Below are 12,163 nucleotides of genomic sequence, written 5' to 3' on the forward strand. Positions count from 1 at the left end.
GAATAGTAATATTGCGTTAACCACTGTTAACCACACTGTGCTACATAAAAAAATATGTCTAGGAATGTCTGTATAAGAGTGTTGTAAGTATGAGGTCTGACTGTACAACAAAGAGAGACTTAAACAGAAAACACTGCAGAAGCAGACTGCAGTTTCTCAATAGCTCACTCTGATGAAACTCAAATTGTTTTATTTTTAGCACACACAGTCACGGTTCGAATCCTGGGAGTGGTAGTAAGCTGTATGCATAATAATACCTCTCAAATGTACAGATTTTCACAGAATGTCCAGATAATTGTCTCATATTTTTGGCCTGTTACTCTGTCTCCCGGGCAAATCACTGGGATGATCTCAGAATTGTAGTCACTAAATAATGACATACATTTGAGTTTCAAACCTCAAATCCTTCAGAACATGTATGCTGTTGTCGGCTTTTCCTGGTTAGGGGTCACCACAATAGAACTCTGATCTGCTAATAATTGACAGTAGATTTTTATGGTGCCAAGTTCCCCACCCAACACCCAACCTTCAGTGAAGGTACACCCATTCATGCATGTCTTTCAAACACCACTCAACCACAGGGAGGACATGCAGACTCCACACAGAAGGCACTCCAGCCAAGAATTGAACAAGAGAACCTCTTGCTGTGAGGCAACAACACTACCGTTGCACCACCACAGCTTGTAGAATATGAAAACAAATCCTGTTACTCTAGCAACTCTCCAAGTTTATAAGAGCAATATTCAAAATATATCCCTATTTGTACCCCCATGTTGTCAAGCTTTGTCCAGAGTGTGTGTATTAAGAGATTGAGTGGTATGTGCATAATATTAACTAGGAATCTGGGAATATGTGTAGAAAGTCAGGTAGTGTTAACAAACATTACCCCCACAGGTCTTTCAGATAAGAAAACTGTAACTGCCTGGCAATAAAGTTTTAAATCCTAGACTGCAAGTGTTTACTCTGGTATTGTATAGCCTGACATGTAGCATTCACCAACATCTGATATCAGAATAGTACTGTTGTGTCAACCACTGTTTCTCATACTGTGCTGCAGAAAAATATGTCTAGGAATGTCTGTATAAAACTGTTGTAATTAAAAGGTCAGATTGTATAACCAAGGGAGACTTAGAACGAAAACACTGAAAGAACAGACACCAGTGTCTAAATAGCTCACTCTGATGAAATAGAACTCATATTTTTAGCAGACACAGCCATGGTTTGAATCCTGGGAGTGGTAGTAAGCTGTATGCATATTCATACCTCTCAACTGTACAGATTTTCCCAGAAAGTCCAGATATTTGGCTCATATTTTTGGCCTGTTCCTCTTTTTTCCTGGAAAATCAGTGGGATGATCTCAGGATTGTAGTCACCAAATAATGACATACATTTGAGTGTCAGACTTCAAATCCTTCAGAAAATGTATATTAAAACAAATCCTGTTACTCTAGCAACTGTCTAAATATTTATAAGAGCAATATTCAAAATATGCCCCTATTAGTACCCCCATGTTGTCAAGCTTTGTCCAGATGTTGTGCATTAAGACATTAGTGGTATGTTCATAATTACAACTAGGAATCTGGGAATATGTGTAGGTAGTGTTAACAAACATTCCCTCCACAGGTCTACCAGGTAAGAGAAGTAGAATTTAGCTATAAGACTGTTGAAGTATACAGTGTGTACAAACATACCACTGTCAAAACCAAGGCCATAGGGTATTGTAATAATACTTGTAGATTAATGATTAGAGCAATGATCATTAAAGTTGTGAGTACTGCAATGATATATAAGTTGTTAACTGACATCTCCCCCACCACCACCATATCTGCAACAATAATCTAAACACACAAATCAATTGGTATGTTTACACCAAAACTACTGTTGGGACATATGTCCTATTGTTGAACAAATATTGAAATGTCCTTCTATTAATGTTCTGTACACAAAAGGAACCTGAAGATAAACCAGGTATGTGAAACATGTAAGCATGTAAATGAATGTAGTAATTGGTCTATAAAAATGGGATAGATGATTATGAAAGATGTATATGAGCTATTAATACTTGCTGTAAAGGTGTCCCGCTGAACAAATGCTATGGACATAGCACCTGGTTCTGTCTGCAGTGGCCCATACCTGTCAACTGTGCAAATCTGCACAGAATGTCAAGATTTAGCCATCATAGTGTTTGTTCTGTTCCACAAAGCATCTGTATTACTCTGGCAAATAGCTGAAGGTGGAAGTAATGAAGTCATGACAGACACATGAATTTCAGACCCCACCACCTTCAGAACTGCCATGGTAATGTAAAATGTATGATGCACAAACTTTATAGGTTTGTAATAGGCATATCTATGATCTGTCCCTATATATCAACCCTAATGTTATGCTTTGCCCACATGTGATGCTTTAAGAGGTGGATAGGTTGGGTCACAGCTGAGAAGCCTGACACACCCTGGGAAAGGACAGATCACATATTGCAACCACTAGAGTGTCTGTCAAACAGTCGTGCCTGTGCCACTGCTAGGCCAGTTAATGGGATGTTGCCCATATCCATATGTTACCTGTGAATATGAGTATTTTACATGTTTGTATTGTAAATCTAGGATGCCTATATAGGACATGAGCATAGTAAAGCACTGTTGCAGATGTGTGTGTTAAACTACATGTGATATATTGAATTAATAACATTCAACTGTACAGTGTTCTTCTGGACAAAGTTCACAGCTGTGACAGATATCTGTAGTTACTTACACATATACTTGTGTTATGGCAGCTATATTGATACATTATCAAAATTGACTTCCCTGTTTTGTCACCCAGTGAGGTGTACCAATGACCAGAAGTCCTGGTATAACAGGTTGAGACATATGATTGAGCTGCAAGACTGTAAATACAGTGTGCCATAATGACATAGAACATAAATGTGTACCAGGTATCCCCTGATCATGTGTATGTATGCGAATCTTCAGCTGAAAGGCACAAAAGTAATAACATTGGTCACAAGCGGTCCGGAGAATAGGATGTGCATGTTACACATGTGTGTAATATCACAGTCACTGCATACAAAATAAAATGTGTACTGCTACTGATTGTTGCATTGACATGACACTGATATGGGTACTACAGTAGGCATGCTTATCATGTAGTAATCAGAGAAGTGTACATCTATGTTATGACCCACTGTCCATGCCTACCACCAACAGCTATAGCAATAGCCATATACACTGGATATCAAAGTGTACACACCCCTGTTGGAATGCCAGGTCTGTGTGCTGTATGCCAATGAGACCACAGGAAGTCATGTCAAAACATTTCTTACCTCAAATGTGACCCATAACCTGTACAATTCTATTGAAAAAGAAACAAAGCTGTTTCATAGAAGGTGAGCAACCATTGCCAAGTGAAGATGTGATATGATGTTAGAGTACAAACAAAGACAAATGGATGCTGCAATCATCTCAGCAGGTGTTTACACAACATACCAGTGTAGGGGTGTGCACACACATTCATCTGGCTTAATGTACTGAGTATTACTTGCCATATGCTGGAGGGACAGGTTCATAACCCAGAGACTGCCCATGCTATGGAACAGACTTCCCATACATTTCAAGCAGAGCACCTCACTGGCCCTCTTCAAGAGAAATCTTGATGAGTGGATGGGAAATAGAAAATTCACCACAGGGATCACTCCAGTGGCTTTACTTGACAGAGGCACTGGGAACTAAGGTCAGGTGGCACAATACCAGGGCAATCTCATGGGCTAGGCTTGTAAAGGCTCCAGGGCCATTAGCCTAGTACACACCTATGAACCTATGAACCTATATGTTTCCACAGGTCAGGTTGTTATGTTCCCTATTAAACTGAGCAGGGTTATAGGACACATCACAGGTGGGGATTGTGTTGACATGTGCTTTTGTGGGGTCATGTTCCAACTGCACAAGTACCATGCATTGTAACAGGGGTGTGTATACTTAATATCCACTGTAGCTATATGGAATCATCAGTACCTTACCTGTACAACCATCCTCTATCAATGATAGAGTAGTCCCCCTTGGTGGACACCACCAAGACACAAAGCACATAATAGGTTGCTATAGTGGCTGTACAGGGACACATAGGTGCAGACCACAACTTGGAAGCAAGTGCACCTCTATCTGAGCAAGCATGTAGGTTCATAGGTGACCTCCTGTAAGGTTGACTATGACTAGAAATCAGAGATATGCAAACCACTAAGGCCAGTTGCAACCATATCCACACATATGTATGCAGTCTCAGAGTCAGTAACACAAGTCAACCTCTACTGGGGGTAAAGCACACCTCATACACACATGCCATGGATACAGGCAACCTGCATCAGACAGGATAGGCATGAACAGTGGCACTCTGTCCACAACAGTAGTACAGAAGGATATGGACATCACCCACACTCCTGCCCACATCAATGTTGAGCACAGACATAATGCTGACTGATGGCAATAACAGCAAGTCTCCATGGGGCATGAGAACATCACAGTTTGCCTCCTACATGAACACAGGCATGTGCTCACAGTCCTATCACACACTACAGTAAAACACACTCATGCCACCATCCACACACCATCCACATGGAAGATGGCCACTGTAATCCCTCTACACAGAAATTAATGTTGTGTAGTGGATTATGCCATTAAGTGTCCAACATTGGGGGAACTGGACAGGTCAGGGGCAGGAGTGTAATGCAAGATGTACAAGTTGTGATGCCCATGCCCTGGCCCAGCAATCAAGGAGCCTCAATCCTCACCACTAACACCAGTGAGGGGCATCTCATATAGGAGGAAAAAATAACAAATACACACAGTAAAGTTCAATTTCCCTTAAGAGCGCACAGAGATAACAGTCAGTCTGGGGCTGGACGCTCCCTTGCTCTCCAGGTCCCCAATAAGACTCCCCACTGGCACAGCTATAGGGTCCAGATCTCAGCCTAGTGGGCAAGCTAAAACCTCCAGCACCCTCTCTGTCTAACCAGTGGTTCATGCCCCTGCCCAAGTAGCTGACACACACACACTTTGAGAAGAGTTTATACAACCACACAGACACTCCTGGGGAAGGCTGGCACAGGTCTCTTCAGCTGTGCCCCTTTTTCCCAGACTATATGGTAGTACCAGCTGCCACCACCCACTAATATTTACCAGCTACTTTAAGGCCCTTTAAATGGTGTCCAGTTATTACTGCACAATATTATTATCCAGTTGATAGTACAGCCCAGGGCTAATGCTATTGGAGTGGCTTTGCACAATTTTACCAAAGGCATGCAAGTACTCTAAAGAGCTTAAGTTATCTCTACAAAAACAGCCACAGTTGAAAGGGTTTAAAAATATTAAATAATAGTCAAAACACAAGACAATACTTTTACTACACAGTGCTAGTCAAGAGTTCAGAGATCACAGAGAAATTCTTAAAATAATTCAGTAGTACAGTTCTGACATCACAGAAAAACACTTAGTCTAATCTTTCTAGTTTCTAGCTATTTCTAAGAGAAACCACAAGTCTAAGATAAACTTACATATAGTGCAAGACAGTGCTGGTGAGTTGGATGGTCAGGACAAAATGCTCAATGCTCTCTGATTCTCTGTGTTTTTTAAATCACATTCCTGGTCATATTACATCATTCTTCACACTTTCCTGGGTTCCCAGGCTAACAGAAACTACATTTACATTATTCACCTCTGGGCTGAAACCAGAGCAATAAAGGACATTTATGCATGCAAATTCTGGCCATTAACTCTGGCCTTAAAACAATAGGCAGGATGCCTCACTCTAGACTTACTGGCTCCAAGTTTTAACATCAAAGGGTCACAACAGGCTTTACTTGGTCAGTAGAGTGCACTGTTGTTACCTTTTTTTTCCAGTTCCAGATGTAACACTATTTTTTCCATTTATAACAACAAGCCTGTGGTTTACATTAATATTTACAGATGACAGAATTATCTCCAAAATTATATCTGGCTAGGCTGGCAGCCATTATCTTTCTTCACCCAATCTTCACACAAGCCATGATAGCTTACAGTGTTATGGTATTGTCTTAATACCCACTGTTGATGTGCACATGGACAACTGTATGAGGTCCTCTGACCTTTTTTCCTGTCTTCCAGGTACAATATCTCGGGAATGCCTGCCTGCATACACACCCCTGGAAAATGATGCTATAATCCAGTTCCTCATAGGCCATCATATAATGCCATCCTCTTCAGGCATGGGGCCCAGATATGCAGGAGAGGACCGCCCTGTGGAATGAGCTCATTCACAGGGTAAACGATATTGGCCTGCAGAACCACAATTATGAGCAGGTGCGGCATCACTGCCCAGATCTGATCTGCCACTCCTGTCAGCATGCCGCTGCAGTTAGGAGGGACCAGCTAGCCGCAGGTGGGGGTCATGCCATCCAGCCACCACTGACACATGCTGAGGAGCTCACCACCAGCCTTGGGGCACCCGTCCGCCAGCCAAGCCAGCAAGCTGAAGACAGCATTGTGGAGGTGGGTGTCACCCACACAATGGACGTGGAGCATGCAGGTAAGGCCCCAGGGCATATTAGTAGACCACTGTTTCTTATCCATTTTCATCTGTAAAGTATCTACATGCATATGTCAGATAAGATAGTCTGTTGCTGCAGTGTAATAATGAACAGATGTGCATAATCTCTAGTATTGTGGGTTTGTACTGTTGATGTGCTGAAATGCTGCTCCCACCCTGTAACAATGCCACAGGTGTGGCTACTGACATTATGTCTCTCACACAACTATTTAGGTCTCTCTGGTATACAACTGGGGCAGCAGCCTGTAGCTGGTGAGTATGGATTTGTTTTGTTCAGGTTTGCCAATATACTGGCCATGTTATGGCCATGCTATTTGCCATGCACACATGTTTCCTTATTGTTACTGTTAACTGCACTGCATCACAGTGGTCACCATTGTGGCATATCTGAAGGGTATGTAAGAGTCCTGCAGTATACCTAACAACTTGTCAGTGCAAGATGTGTGGACAGAGATGAACATAATGGTGGAACAAATGGCCTACAGTAGGGACATGTCTGTAACATTAACCTTATACAGTGGCTGCAACGGTATATACACCACTATTACAATGGCAACTGTTCCTGATTTAAACAACGGCAAACCACATTCCACACCTTTTACAACCTGTAATGTGATCCTAACATGAGCAATGAATGTGTAATATGGAATCCCATGTTAGGACAACAAATATGGGGAATACATACCTTAACAAATATTGGAAGCACATGTGTGCACACACTCCAAATAACATATTGTGGAAGCAGCTTGTGAGGTACTGACAGCATTCACTTTTCTTGAGGTCACACCTTCCGTCAAGTACAGGGCCTCAATGTCACACCAAGTAATGGTCTGCTGACCAAGAAGTATGTCCATGACATTTGCCCACTCACCTGCAACAGAGGCAGCCGTGGCTTGCACACATCTTACAAACCATGAAATAGATCCCGTATCTGAAAGGTAGCAGTCAGGAGTGGGAAAAGTAGTTTTAACTCACCATTGCATATACCATGGCAAACAATGTAGACAGTCATGCATGTGTGTGAAGTATGGGACAACATTAATGTAGAAAATCAACAGATGCCCATCCAAAACAGATGATAACACATGTTGCAAACTGGTCATGAAGGTTGCCCAGAAACATGCAGCAACACTGAGGGACTTGCAGAAATGTCTAGAAAGTACTGCCTGTGCAGTAACTGTGTCGACAATTGCCTGGAAGCTGCATGAATGTGGCCTATGGGTTAGGGTAATCAGACGGAAGATTTATTCCACAGGAAACATCATCTAGGGCTCTCTACAGGTAGCAGATGCATAACATCAGGTCTTCCAAAGGCATGTGTTGCAGTGTGTAATGGTGTCATGAGACCAAGGCTGAAACCTACAGACAGTATTCATAAAGATACATGTGGTGCACAAGCAACACTTCACTCCCCCTCAGGGCCACCATCCCCATTTTTAGCTTGCTGTTGCCTATGTGCACCTTTAAGTTTGCTGTTCATTAGCAGGAACGAGGCCGGAAGACATAGCGTTCAGAATTTGGAACACTGCAAAATAACACTCATGTGTGGCCCATAGTTGTCAAGCATCTGCAATAAGGCTGAGGATGGGGAGGGGTGTCATCCTGAAACACAACAGTGAACTGAAGCATACATCCAAGGCTCACTAAGAATGGCTGTATCCGAACACAGTCAAGGTCATGAATTGTGCCAGACATAACCCTGACTCCACAGCAATAGTGAAGGCACTGTGTGACCTCCAGGGGCTGTGTGCATGAGCTGACCTTGCAATCCGACAGAGTTGTGGGACATTTGTAGGGTGAAGTGACCAAATAATGGCAAGTGAAGATGGGCCATGCTAGTATACCCCTTCCAGGAATAGTGACTGCTGTAGTTCACTTACCGGGTGCTGCAACAAACTATTGTGTTAAGGGTATGCATACTTATGCAACCCACATATTGTATGCATCTCTTTCAGCATCTGCATGACTAACACATTTGTTTGATACTGCATTGGATTGCACAGGTCATATGTCACATATCAGGTGTGTGTAATGTTAACATATACAGTATTGTGGCCCCATTGCATATCATGGAAGAGGTTGGCATGTCAACAAGGGTGTGTACACTCCTCATATCCACTTTAAGCTTTGAAGCTTGTCAGTGTAATCAGATTTTATTGCTTATGCATGCACTGCTGATGATGAGATCTGCAAATCAGAGATCGGGCATTAACTATTGACATCATTCCTCATATCATCCCAGGTATGTGTCAGGTAAACACATAGGGGTTGTGAGCAACAGAGCAAACATAAACACCACACATATACACATTCAGCAATGGTGTATACACTTGTGAGTAATGGTTCATAGTACATGCCAGTGTGCTGTACAGGTGCACAGCAATACTGTGTATATGGATGCAGTGTGTTCCATGAAAAGGGGCATCACCTACTTACACAACTCATGAATCACAGAGATGTATAATGTTGTTAACAAGGACTGAGTATGGCTTCACTGCATGCTGTTGAGTGCCATATGTCATGCATGTTTACTGTTGGGTAATGACAGGTCTGTGTAATATCTTTGTGCCACCTCACCTGTAAGTGTGTGTGTGTGTGTGTGTGTGTGTGTGTGTGTGTGTGTGTGTGTGTGTGTGTGTGTGTGTGTGTGTGTGTATGAGTGTGTGTGTGTGTAGAGGCAAACTATAATGTACAGGTCTTAAATTACATTTTTTGCCCCTCACAGATGGCAAGGTGGGTCAGGGTCCTTCCTGCAGACAAACTGATGTTAGTGTCCATACAGACTCTGACAATGATGATAGGCATGGTGAGGCACAGGCAGGGCTGTCAGGGTCTGAAGCTGTGCCAACAGTTGACATTCCACTTTTATCCACCCCATCCCTGCACACAGTCTCAATGCTCATACATACCCCATCACCAGTGTCCATAGATGAGGGACAGTTGGCAGATGGTGACATGGGACAGAACAGTGTGAAGATTATGGCAAGTGTGTCTGTACACAGCAGCCATAGCCAGATGACTGGCAAGGTACCGCAAAGGCAGATGTACAAGGGTGCTCATAGGAGGGCTGCTGGTCATCATGCCCCTAGCAGAAGTGCCACAGCAGGTGTCACCAGACTAATGTTTCAGACCGTCATGGAGGCACAGGCATGTATGGAACGTTACACCAGACAGAGTCTGAGGCTCCAGAGGGCTACTCATTCTGCTGTACTTGACAACATCCGTGATCTTGAAGGTGGCCACCGTTATTTTGCAGAGGTCCTGGATAGACAGTTGGGTAAGATGGTGGGAATCCTCAACCATGTGGTGTCTGTGGTAGAGCATGTGGTGAGAGTAGAGCGGTGGCCATGTGGACGTAGGTCAGCAACACTAACAGGTGGAAATCTACGTGGATGTGCAACAACTAACGGCCGCTAGCATAGTGGCAGAACCAACACTAGCATTGCAGGGGGGGGTGCTGTCCCCACCACAATGCAGCAGGAATGTGGATCCAGTGGACAATTGTCATCATCAGGGGAGAGTAACATATCTGGGCTTCTGCCTGGTAGTGCCTGTGAAACCCCTGGCAGGCACAGTTCCCGTGTCCATGGCTGGAGACAGTGAACTGTACACCTTGCCATGTACGGTCTGCAGCTCTCCAACAAACCCCTGTATAGGACACACACATGGCAGACATGTGTGCATTAATACACACACACACTTCACCAACACAGCTAGGGCACCTCCATACCTGCACACACCACATCTGCACAGCTCATTTAATAAAGAACCCCCTAACCCACACATGATGTCAACAAAATGGCTCAGCCTAGGCCTCTAGCAAACCTGCAACACACCTTGCGCATATGATGACACCTGTGCCACTTCCCTGTCATCCATACCATTGATGCAGGGACATCCCAATATGGCTCTGATGCACAGGGTGGATGTCCTAAGGTTTAGCAATGTAATGCTGTTTAACATGTTTTCAGCTGGAATGATTAATGTTTACACGTTAGGGTGTGTAGCTGTCCAGCCATGATGCACTATAGCTGTTATTAACACTAACTGTGGTCTCCATAATGTATTCTGTTTGTGTTCTAGGTGTCTGTCTGTCAGCAGGATGTTGGTCTGCTGTCCTGTCCTACATGGGGTGTAACACTGTGGTGACACTTTGACTGTGTTATATCCTGGTTATAGCTGAACACACGTAACAGGTCTGTATAACAGTTACTGCATGTGCCACAAGGCTGATAGCTCTGAGGGATGTATACAGGTAAGTGCATGGTGGCTGATGTCAGCAGCTCTTCTACAGTGGACAACTGTAAGTGTACTGGGTGGCACACACCAAATGTCCAAGTATAGCACACACACACACACACACACACACACACACACACACACACACACACACACACACACACACACACACACACAGACATAGGCTTTGGTGTTGATGCAATACACAGACAATACTGTTCACATGGATGTACTTCATTTTGCAATGAACTCATTTTGGCCTATGTGATTCCACCCAGACCAAATTGCCAAAACATCACATCAGGAAATAATCAGTTTGCCAGTTTAATGCCATCAACGTTGGTACTGGCGGGGTATATGTTCTCTTCCCCAATGTAATGTAATCCTGGAGTTGGTAAACATAGGTGTGCTGGTGTGGGTGACACAGCCCCCCACTTTGGAGGGTGTGGGGTGGTATAGAACCACACATAGTGTGATTAACAACTACTTAACCTGTTAACATATACTGTTCAGTATAACAGCACACAAAGCAGGGGGATACCTGCAACAATTACCCCAATGTGGGTGGCTGTGGCCACAATAACCACACCCATGTATATATACCAACTCCTGTATCGGTGTACAGCTGTACAGAGGGGAAGAGGGCATGTAGACATCCACTACTAGTTTTGCTTGAATGTATTTCCAGAAGATGATTGCTTTGAAATGTTATCTTTAGCCAGTTAGGGCTTGGACAAATGATCTCCTGGGACATATATTTTCTGCAAACTGAAGTAGATCCCTTCACATACACACACACTTACTTGTCAGCACTGAGAGTAGAAACCCTACTTAGGTACTTGTTGCTATTAATGTGTTTGGATTTAATTGCACACACCACAGAGCTTTTAGGGTGGGGTGTGTCCCGAGTTTCCTGTTAAGTAAAGAATAGCACCAAGCCTTGTACAGTATGGTAATGGGGGATTTACTGGATGTTAATGAACAATACATAGCATGACATACTGTCATATACACATTGATAAACACATACAGTCATAGACACATTTGATAGACCTGAGTTTAGCAGTGCTAACTACCTTGTCAGTGAGTCCATTCTGTTACAGAGATTTTGCACATAGCACATGCATCATTGGGCTGGAAAGTGTAATCAGTTACCTGTATGGTTGGTGGTGACAGCAGTCCTCATACAGTGAACCTTAGGATATGTACCGGAGGTACCATGGTGTAAAGACAGTATACCCAGCACTCACACCCCACACTGGATGCTGTACTCATTGAAACCCATGATAATGCTCTGACATACCCATAATCACACATTGACACAGACTGCAATACAACCCCTTGTCTATCT

Source organism: Protopterus annectens, chromosome 2.part0 (assembly GCF_019279795.1).
Source record: "Protopterus annectens isolate FY-2018-M chromosome 2.part0, PAN1.0, whole genome shotgun sequence".
Classification (NCBI taxonomy): domain Eukaryota; kingdom Metazoa; phylum Chordata; order Ceratodontiformes; family Protopteridae; genus Protopterus; species Protopterus annectens.